Source organism: Gossypium hirsutum, chromosome D07 (genome assembly GCF_007990345.1).
Source record: "Gossypium hirsutum isolate 1008001.06 chromosome D07, Gossypium_hirsutum_v2.1, whole genome shotgun sequence".
NCBI classification, from domain to species: Eukaryota; Viridiplantae; Streptophyta; class Magnoliopsida; order Malvales; family Malvaceae; genus Gossypium; species Gossypium hirsutum.
In genome coordinates this window covers 453,739-465,645 of record NC_053443.1, presented here as the reverse complement: position 1 = coordinate 465,645, position 11,907 = coordinate 453,739, and the positions used below count along the sequence as shown (strand labels likewise).

General features: G+C 31.7%; 1 pseudogene across 1 annotated transcript; it reads left to right on the top strand.

The window, feature by feature from the left end:
- Window positions 1–5,820: 5,820 nt before the first annotated feature.
- Window positions 5,821–8,455, top strand: LOC107932992 (leucine-rich repeat extensin-like protein 3; annotated as a pseudogene). Its single transcript, XR_005915877.1, has one exon. The product of XR_005915877.1 is annotated as a leucine-rich repeat extensin-like protein 3 (transcript).
- The last annotated feature ends 3,452 nt before the right edge of the window (window positions 8,456–11,907 follow it).

The following is an 11,907-nucleotide window of genomic DNA, read 5'->3' as shown; positions in this document are numbered from 1 at the left end:
AAATAGAAGGATGAAATTCATAATTAAACCTAAAATAAAGTCCCACCTTCTTACGTGCCATTAAAGGGTCCCATGATGACCTGTACCATCCCGCCGTTTATACGCTACGCTCCTAATTAAGTTGTGTTTGATAATGATATTTTAGAAGAAAAAAATTAAATTGTGTTCTTTTTTATGAAAATGAATAATGAAAGACAAATTGACTTTATTTTTCGGTGATTATTTAATTTTATAACAATTAAATAATAAGTATCATAATTCAACATTAGCATGAAAAATACAATGTATTTATATCTTAGTAGTTAAATGTAGCCAAAAATATTCTAATATATAATTTCAATACTTATCCACAATAATTTGGTCAATTTTTAAAAATTTCCTTCTAACCTTGTATTTACTTCTTCTTTATAATCTCATCCTTTTTAGTTTATTTACCTTTCTTTCAATCATTAGGTATTTTTTCATTAATTTCGTTTTTTTTACATTTTTGTATAATTAGACAATTTTTTGTACATTTAAAAACGGAAAAAATTATAATCTTTTTCAAATTGCACCCAACGTTGATATTATATATATATATATAGGGATAAAAGTTAAAATTGTACATGAATTTTGGTATAATGTGTAAATTGATACATAAATTTTGACGGTGTACAATTATAAACATGAAATTTTGATTGTGGTTTAAATGTATACATGAAACTCTTATTTTGATTCAATTATATACATTTAAAGAAATAAATACAAATTTCATTTTTATATTGAATAAATATAGTTATTTGTGTTTGTAATATGTTAACATAAAATGATATTAATTTTTTGACGTTTAGTGTATGAAATTGCACAAAATCAAAATTTATTTATAATATTACATATTAGACCAAAATTTATGTCATCACATGTTTTTTTTTAAATAAATCATATGAATAATTTGACAAAATTAATGAAAAAAAGTTATTATTAAAAACAATAATAAATGGGGTCAATTTGTTAATTTTGAAAGTTTCAATTTGCCATGTTTTTTGTCACACATTTAATTGCCCACTTGTTTGATTAAATTTAGATCATGGAAATCTCTTGGTTTACGTTAAAATGTTGACGAAAACTCCAACATCCAAGTCGACCAAGCTAGTAAATTATAAATTGACAGTAGAGATGATAAAATTAAATACTGTAATGATATAATAGTAAAAAAAAATATAGAATTTAATAATTGTTTCTTTTTTCTTAATATTATAAATTTTACTATCAATTTATAATATTCTTTTAAATGATTGCATTCTATTCTTTTTGTTAATACTTCCTATATTTTATTGATTTAAATATCAAACTTCCACACCACTTTATTTATCTATTTATTTCGGTCAAAATATATGGTGAATCCTTATACTATGATAAGATTTGAGATTTAGACCCTCTAATTGCCATATTTATTGACATTAGTTAGTTAAAAGAAATCTGGGATTATTTCTTACACAGTTAGGATCCATTTGAAGACTTTTTATGTGATTGAATTTGCTTAAAAAAGATTTAATTTTGAAAAGGTTGATCCCTATAATATCTCTACAATTGGATTATTTATTCAAACCCAATTCAAAGAAAAATAAATTTTACACGAAGTGATGGAAGAGAAAGCTTATTTATTCATTCTTACCCACTTGTATGAATGCAATTTGAGTTACTTTAGTTTGTGAATGGTAGACAGTATAAGTAGATGAAATACTTTGTAAATGATTAAAACGTGTACTTTAAACAAAATGGATTGAATAAAATGACTAATTCAACCATCTCGAAAGGGCCAAACAATATGATAAAATGGCTGGTTTTTGCTCATTACCACTTGTAATCCAATCATTGTTGAAGCAACCGCGTCCTACTGCTCTCAAACCACATCTAAATATTATATTGAATTATTCCCAAATTTTTATTTAGCTCATTGAACTGTTAACTTTTTTATTTTAAAAAAGTTTAGTTAGAGAACTCCAAGAAACTATTCGACAAACGGTGCAATGGATTAATACCTCATTGATGAGTAGAAGAACAAACCTTAAATCCAAGTCAATTTGAAAATCAATATCAGAGATCGAATAAGAAAGTGATTTGAATTTTGGTTCGCAGATTAATGACATTCAAAGTTATTCCATAATAAAAAATTGAACTGTAGAAAACCAAAAAAAAAAAAAAAAGGACTTTCGATGGTACAAATAGTGTAATAATAGTTTAGTACCTAAATGAAATTAATGTAAAATAAAGGGTAAAGGATGTATTGAATTCAAAACATTGATGTTAATCAATATTTAATTTGAAAGAAAATGTGTTATGATTGCATGAATAGCTCAATTAACAAAAGCAAACAAAAATAATTTTCGTTACATTATAAAATAATAATAATAAAGCCCAACAAAAAGAACAAAAGAAAAAAAATGCAAAGCTAGCGTCCATTATAGATGATGCGGTCGCGGACGCGGTGCACACCGAAGATCCAGCCGTGAATGACGTGACACGTGGGGCCTATAAAGGGCCTAAATACTCGCTTGATTGATGTGCCTTAAATTTGAACCAAATCTTTTTCTAACTTCTGGTCTAATTCTTGATTTAAGTCCCTTTATCATGTTAAATTTTAACATTAAATCCTTTTTATTTTAGCATAGTTTGATTCCCCTGCTTTTTTAAATATTATTTAACAGTTCCAATTTGATAGCACCTTAGTTGCTTTTTTGATAAGTGGTGAAGTGGAATCCTCTAAATAAACTTAAGCATTTAATTGGCATTAAAATTTATTATCAATTGAACATGGTTTGATAGATTTCATTGTCCTTGATTGTGTGCTCGAAAATCAACGTTAGTAATTTGCTAAACCTCACAGACATTTCACCTAAATTTTTCTCTTTAAATTTTAGTGGTGACTCCTCACTCGAGAACCCATCACAGGGTCAACCCCTATTGAAGAGCAAACACCTCCCCCAATCGATCCTTGCAATCTGTCCACATTAGTCACCACCACATCAAGTAAGCCCCACTCACTAATCATCCTGTCCAGTCTAAAGAGCCCCTATATACATCATGGCATCACTCAACCTAAACCAATTAGGACAAATCATTAGGCTATTGATGCCTCAATCACAGAACGACACATGACAACTTGGGACAATAAAATATCCATATATATATAAACCAATACCTCAACGAGAGGGCACAAGTAAATTTAAAACACTTGACATTTTCGTCTAATTAAACCTCCGCCATTCTTCTATTATCCATCCACCTACCTCCGACCACTGAATGACTCTCCGCCTAGTAGGGTGAACTATCCTAAGGTACCACCATCTCATTTATGTATCAACATAACTAAAGATGTTATCGAGTTGTATCTACTAATAATATTATTATAAATTTATAAAAGTAGAGGGACTAAAATCAAAATTAAACTTTCCCCCCCTTCATCTCATTGCCCTTGGAAGGGGTTAGTTTTCTTAGTCCGATGCTGATGGATTGTTATGATAAATAATGATCTATGGTTATAATCCATCACCATCAAGCCTGATGCGGACGAGCAACATTTTAAAGCTTTGACAAGCAGCGCTTTATGTCATGTATTAAAATAAAGATTTAATCAACTCCTGTGTTTAGTTTGTATGTAGAATCGATACAGATTTAAGCTGTAGACATAATGTAATATGAATATATTCATATTGTGTATGTGTATACAACACCAAAAAATAAATTTAAAAAAAAATCAACATAAGAAAAGATATATATTTTAGGGGTTATAAAATTCTAGTATGAATATAAGGCATGTCTTAAATTCTTAATTTACCCTTAATGCAGGTCTTACAAATTTTAATCAGAATGATTTAGTAGGAATTGAGTCTAATTTTAATTTTACTGGTTGAAAATTACTTGACAGTTAAGTTTATTAATAGGTAAAATATCTTAGTAAATAAGATTTCTTAGTCCATTAATCCCATTGAATAACTCTTAGCCACAGTTTTAAAAACGGTGATGGATTTAATTATCAATAATAATTAATATTTTCATAAAATTACAAATCAATTTAGTTACTGAACTTTTTAATCTTAATTTTGGTTCTTAACTAATTCTAAGTAATTCATTTAGATCTAATCACTCCTAGCAAATGGTCAGAACTGTATTTGAAAGTGGAAAGTAACGTTATTTTCTTTTTGGTTACTATTGATAGCTGAATTACTTCAATTTTCCCATCGGAACACATGGAAAATGGAAAGAAGAGCGTTCATACACTGGACAAAAATAGTCAAATATTTCCATGGAGTCTCAAAGCATTAAAATTGGATTAGTTAACATTAAATTCTAATATCAACCAAGTTTCATACACAATTTATATATGTCATTAAAATTTAGATGAGACCAAGTTCGAAACTTGGAATTCACAATGCTGGAAGGACTTTACTTCAATACTTTCCTCGATTTTAACTGGATTAAATTCTAGTAATTATGTCAGTTTTTAACAATACAAATAGATGAAATTTTTAATAGAAAGAATCAGTTTGTTCTTTCATCTAACATGCAAGAACTAAATTATTTATTTTTTTATGTAAAAGGAACAAAATGTAATCTAACTCCTATTAAATCTTCATAATATTTTTACCTCAATAAACTCAACGTTAGACACAATCTAACATTTAACGTCTAAAAGTACAAGCTATAAGGGCTCCGTCAAAATGTTTTAAAACTTTAAACCAGTTAACCCAAAATTGTCACCGGAATCTTGTGATATCACCAGTCTACCCGGTGGATATATTATTTTTCTGGTCAACAGTGGTGGTCGGAAAATCCTACTAACGCATATATTATTTTAAACTAATTTGAAACTTTAAGAATTCAAAAATTGGGTGACAATTTCTCCTTTTTTATTAAAATGGGTTGCTTCTTTGCTTGTTTCAAGTTTGAAATGGGAATGAGATTCTAAAAAAGAATAAAGTCGTCAGCCTAGCTATGAAAGAGAAATTTTAATATTATTAATTATAACACTGAGATAGAAATAAAAGGACCTGGTGGCTGGTGGCTTTGAGCTGTGATTTAGCTGTCCCTTTTTTATTATATGTTTCTCACTTTGAATTTAATGCTCTAATTTTGGTTTTGGTCCTTCTTACTATGTTTAAATTCGAAATTTAATCTACCTATTTTAATTTTACGTAATTTGGTCATTCATTTTTTGTCATGTTACAAATATGTTAAAAGTGATAAAAGTGGTTTATTCAAGTTTAGGCCACGATTTAACTTTTAAATTATACTCGTATTTTCACTTTAGTACATGATTTTTTTTATTTTGATACTTGAACTATCAATTTCCTTCAAATTCATCTCAAAATAAAAAGTTGCTAATAACAACATAATATATGACACATTCTTATAGGATACCTATAATTCTTTAACGAATGTTTGATTTTCTTTTTTTTTTAATATAATATTAAGAGTAAGGGATAGGATAATACCATTCGAATCCATGCTAAATAAATATATGATTAATCATTATTCCATCCAAATCAAGACAATGACTAATTTTCATATGATCTTAATTGTGTAATTGAATAAAAAGATAAAATAATTATAATGTTACTTCAATGATACGAAGTAATAGTGTTGTCCTTCCGAACCTATAATAATATTATAAGATTGTAAATTTAAAATTATCCCAAAATTGAAGTAAAAGGACTAGATATCAAATTTTAATATAATATAAGGGCTAAAGATAATATTAGACCTTAAATCTAAATAATATATTTTATTATAACAGCTTTACAGAAATCCTACATTTATATTTATCTTCTCTCCCATACACACATCTCCATACTCCAAAAACCCAAGATCGCTCTCTCTTTTGTCTCCTTCTCTCTACATTTCCTTCTTCAGATCTCCAAATTGAAACCCCAAATTCGTGTTTTCTGCACAAACCCAAGCTTTTGTTCAAAAAAAGTTCAAAAAAAGGTGGCATTTTTAATATCAGATGTCTCATGTGAAATGAAGAAGACGAACATTATCGACCTCCATTGTTATTCTTCTTTTTGTTACCTTTTGTTTCTTTTAGTTTCAGTTTTTGTATCCTTATGTTCATGCGATGAGCATTATGCTTCCAGCCATGGCGGACTTACCGACAAGGAAGTGTCGTACATAAAGCAACGACAGCTGCTTTATTACAGAGATGAGTTCGGTGACAGAGGGGAGAACGTCACCGTCGACCCGTCACTGGTTTTTGAAAACCCGAGGTTGCGAAACGCTTATATAGCTTTACAAGCTTGGAAAAAAGCGATTCTTTCCGACCCGTTTAATCTCACCGCCGATTGGGTTGGATCCGAGGTGTGTGACTATACTGGTGTTTACTGTGCTCCAGCGCTTGATAACAAGAGAATCAAAACCGTCGCCGGTATTGATTTAAACCATGGAGATATTGCCGGATACTTGCCGGAGGAGCTTGGGTTACTCACCGATCTGGCATTGTTTCATATAAACTCGAACCGGTTTTGTGGTACGGTTCCGCATAAGTTTATAAAGTTGAAGCTGATGTTCGAGTTGGATCTTAGCAACAATCGGTTCGCCGGTAAGTTCCCTGAAGTGATTCTTAAGCTGCCTTTACTTAAATTTTTGGATTTGAGGTTTAATGAATTTGAAGGAACTGTACCCAAAGAGCTCTTTGATAAAGATTTGGATGCTATTTTTATTAATCATAACCGGTTTAGATTTAATCTACCGGATAATTTTGGTAACTCGCCGGTTTCTGTTATTGTTTTGGCTAATAACAAGTTTCACGGTTGTGTGCCGGCGAGTCTTGGGAACATGACGAGTCTTGAAGAGATAATTTTAATGAACAATGGGTTTCGATCTTGTCTGCCGGAGCAAATTGGGGGGTTGAGAAATATGACTGTTTTTGATGTTAGCTTTAATGAGTTAATGGGTACTTTGCCGGAGCAAATTGGGGGAATGGTGAGTCTTGAACAGCTTAATGTGGCACATAATATGTTGTCTGGGAAGATTCCAGCAAGTATTTGTCGGTTGCCGAAGTTGGAGAATTTCACGTTTTCGTATAATTTCTTCACCGGAGAACCGCCGGTTTGTTTGGGGTTACGTGCTTTTGACGATAGGAGGAACTGTTTGCCGGCGAGGCCTTTACAACGGAGTGCTGCTCAATGTAGGTCTTTCTTGTCTAGACCGGTGGATTGTAATTCATTTAGATGTGCTCCTTTTGTTCCTTCTTTGCCGTCTCCTCCTCCGCCTTCTCCGCCGCCGGTTGTTGTGCTGTCACCGCCACCCCATCGCCCGTTTTTATTCCACAATCACCACCTCCGCCGCCGCCGCCAGTATACTCTCCCCCTCCCCCTTCACCACCTCCACCTCCGCCGCCACCTGTGTACTCTCCTCCTCCGCCTCCACCATCGCCCCCGCCACCTGTTTATTCACCTCCACCACCACCACCACCACCACCCCCTCACCTCCACCGCCTTCACCACCTCCACCAGTTTACTCTCCACCACCACCACCTCCATCCCCACCTCCACCATCACCCCCGCCACCTACTTATCCATCACCACCTCCACCATCTCCTCCACCACCTTCACCAGTATACTGTGTGAGGTCTCCACCTCCTCCACCACCAAATTCACCCCCTCCACCACCTCCATTGTTTTCCCCACCTCCACCAGTTCCTTACTACTATAACTCCCCGCCACCGCCACACCATTCACCGCCACCTCCGGTACATTCTCCACCACCACCACCACATTCACCTCCTCCACCAATTTATCCATACTTATCTCCACCACCGCCACCACCTCCTGTTTATTCCCCACCTCCTCCAGTTCACTCACCACCACCACCGTCACCTCCTCCATGTATTGAGCCACCTCCACCACCACCACCACCAGCACCGTGTGTAGAGTACACGCCATCACCCCCACCCCCACCACCATCACCATCACCCCCACCCCCAATTCATTACAAACCACCTCCATCACCTTCACCCCCACCCCCACCAATCCATTATCATTCACCTCCACCACCATCACCTCCACCGGCTCCCGTATACGAAGGGCCACTGCCACCTGTAATCGGAGTATCATACGCTTCACCTCCACCGCCACCTTTCTATTGATTCTTTCAAGAATTTCCCTCTAACCTTGATTAAAAAAAAACCCCCAAAAAAGAGGAGAAATTCTCTCCCATAAATTATTTGATATTTGGAGTTGTGAAAAATAAAAAGTAGAGAAGAGTTTAGGTTGAAAGGAAAGTTGTATGTATAGGGGATGAAGTTGCAAAAAAAAGAAAAACCATAGTCATCTAAAGCCCTTACAATGGTAGCAACAAGCAACACTTGCTTCATGTTGCTAGCTTGCTTCTAGTTTGTGGGCTTTTTTCTTTTTATTATTGTTATTATTCTCTCTTATTTTTTTTATAGTATATTCTCATGAACATTTTACATGTACTTTATCATCATTTAGCCATTCATAATCAATTCTCCCTTGCTTCATTCATACCTTTTACATTCTAAATGCTGTTGGAGATTTCCAGTTTTTTTGGCTTAAAAATTCTGGGTTTTTTAAGTTAGTTTTGTATGAGTGGATTATGAAAAGGTCCCTGGAATTTCTATCGAGGAAGTAGGTGGTAATTGAGATGATTAGTGGGACCCTAAAAAGGGGGACATTTTCCTTAATTAGTGGTGGATTCAATCTGCGATCAATTTTTAAGCATTTAATTAATGTTGTTGGGATTTAGTCCCATGTGCAACCCTTAATGCTGGTGGGTTTAAAATTTCCAATTTTTTCTTTTTAAGAGATAATACATATCAATCACAAAGACCAATCAGTGCCATTACAAACGAAGGTCTATTTGAACTAGTTCAGTGAGAGATTTCTCATTAATCTAGTTAAAGTATGTGTTGTTATTCACCTGCCAATCTACCAATTCTCTATTCGATTCTCCATCAGTCTTATCCCAAATTGCTGAATAGCTTTCACACTATTAGTAATTTGCTAATTAAGATTTTACGATATGGAAAAATATTTAAAATAAGTGTATCGAATTATAAGTACAGATGTGCTTACTTTATGATTTGATTTGGAGCAATGAAACTGAAATTTTATTTTTTTAATTATACACGTACGTTTGAAACAAAAATTATTTATTTTTATATTGGAGTATTATAATTATTTATGTATACATTAAGTAAACTAAAAACGGTGTCTCATATGTTGGTACTTTATGTAAAAATGATTAAAATCTAAATGTCACGAATAGAATTGTATCCAATGACATTACATATTAAAATAAAGTTCACGTGTTTTAAATATATTTTAATTAGATTTAAGTTGACTCTTACCATTCGTTGTTGTAATATTAATATTTTAAATTTTAATTTAAATTCTAAATTTTAAACCTAAATTCGAGATTAATTTAATATCAATCCTAATTTAAGAACCACTAGTGCAATTAATGATTTTTTGGCATGTTTCGTTTTTTTCCCCTTTTTGGAATATGAAATTTAAGAGTTGAAAGCCATAGACACCACAATTGGCTATTGTCCTTTTTTTTCTCAACAATGTGGCAAGAAAACAATAAACCCAACTCTTCCTCAATTGGTACTTACGTTAGTGCTTCATTTTAGTAGGACATGCAGCCTCTCAATTGTGATGGTTGAGTCCATTAAATGTGATTCATATAAAATTAAATGCTATATCTTGTGCTATTACAATACCAATAAGTATTGAGTACATTACATACCTAAAGATAAGAGTTTTTGAGGCCAGAATTAAGTTTTATAATTTTTTGAGAGTTAAAATACAATTTTACTATTTTAAAAGCTTATATTTTTATAATTTTTTAAATAATTAAATCATTTTTTTTATCATTTTAAGGGGTCAAAGTGCAATTTGATTATATATTAATTTAAAACTTTAAAGGTCCAAAATTTAAATTTCACATTTTAGGTGAGTTGCCTAAGAGAGAACATAAGTTCTAGTCTTGGAGACGACATATTGGAAATGGCAACTACAAACCATGAACATGGACTATAAAACGGGCATTAAGAATATAAAAAAAGAACAATTGCCATTACAATTGTCCAAAATTATCCAGATTTAAAACAGCTCAAACAAATAATTATTACAACCAATTCGAAATGATCCAAAATTGAAATAATTTTAATAAAATAACTCAAAATTGTTTAAACATGCAATAATTCGAACTTGAAATTGACTCAAATCCCTTGTCTTCATCAAGTTGCAATATTAAATATTTGATTACCAGGAGCGTATCTAAGGGGCTTGGCAGGGGCCACTCCCCCTTAAAATGGAAAATCTTTCATTTAAGTCCTTTAAAATTTTTAAAATTTTAATTAGTAAAGGTAAAATTACATTTTTATTATTATAAAATTATAATAAAATTTTGGTCCTAAAAAATTTCTTACTTCACCATGCTGATTACTTAAATCAGTTTATTTGCTCTTGTTATTTTCTGGCCTACAAAGTAGAGTACTAAAATAAAAGGTATGAAATTGAACAATGTTGTTCTCTTTCAATAATAATTTAAATGGAGAATGTTCAAACAAAGAAAGAAGATCCATGACCCTAAAAATACGAAAAGTTTAGATAAAAAGGGTAAAATTCTGGTTTTGGTCCTTATGCTATGTTCAATTTTAGAATTTAGTTTTGATCATCCTAGTTTTATAACATTTCTTCTAATTAAAGTTTCATTAAAATATTTTCTCAGAAACACATTTTCCAACATATCGTTTGTTGTTGTTGGAAAGGGTATTTTTAAGTATAAACTACTATCCATAAAAGCAGTGGTTGAATGTAGGAACCATTCCATAAGGCAATCTAGGGTCACTTTCCTAGCTCTGAAATTTCAAATAGGCTCTTAACATATGATGTTATCAGAGTTGGAGTTTTGTAAATAAAAAAATTAATGTTTTGAAGTCAAGATTCTATTAAACACCAAATCTAAGTAAAAAGAAAAAAATTAAAATGAGATGCCATAACCTAGTCAATTTTGAGCTTGAATTCTATTTGTTTAAATTAAACTAAAAGCAAAGCCAACAAGCAAGTCTTCCACTTGCAAATAGAATGACAAAGATGCAGAAAGAGGGAAAATAAGATAGAAACTGGGGCCCTACAAAAGGTGATAGTCACATGGGATGTTAGAGCTTTGCATATCATTAAAAAAAATGATGTAAAACTTTTGAATTTTGGGTTTAATTTTACCTCAAAAATGGGGCATAACTATCATTTAATTAGTGTTTCAACAGGTATATGGAAGAATATAAAGCCGTTGCTTATGAAAATTAAGATTTCTTTTAACAATTTTATAATAGCTTCCTGTTTTTTTTACGTAATGTTTAGAACTACTCATAGCTCGTCTTTCAATTCATAAATAAGAGGATAACACGCTTTAGCGCACTCGAATCATAAATAGGAGTTTGACATTTTTTTAATGTAGTATTTGTGTTATTTTTTAGTCCAATTTAATACTTGTATTTGACAAAAAGTTATATGTTTCGGTACTTAAAAGTAACAATGTTAATATTTTAGTGTTTAATTTTGGTTTTAGGGTTAATTTGGCGAAAGTTAATTACTAATACTATTAGCTGATTATAAATTTTCATGAAATCAAATTTAGAACCCGAATTAAATACACAAAAAAATATATCATTGTTACCTTTAACAACATAATATATACATTTTGTTAAATACAAATATAACATTAACTAAAAAATAACACAGAAACTATATTAAATATATATTAAAGTCAAGCACAAAATTATGTATTAAAATCCTAAAAAATTGACCCCAATCAACAAAATGCAAAAAGGAAAACTAAATAAAATAAGCATTTCCCCATCAATTTACCAAATCCCACCCCCAATGATTTGTGTTGTTC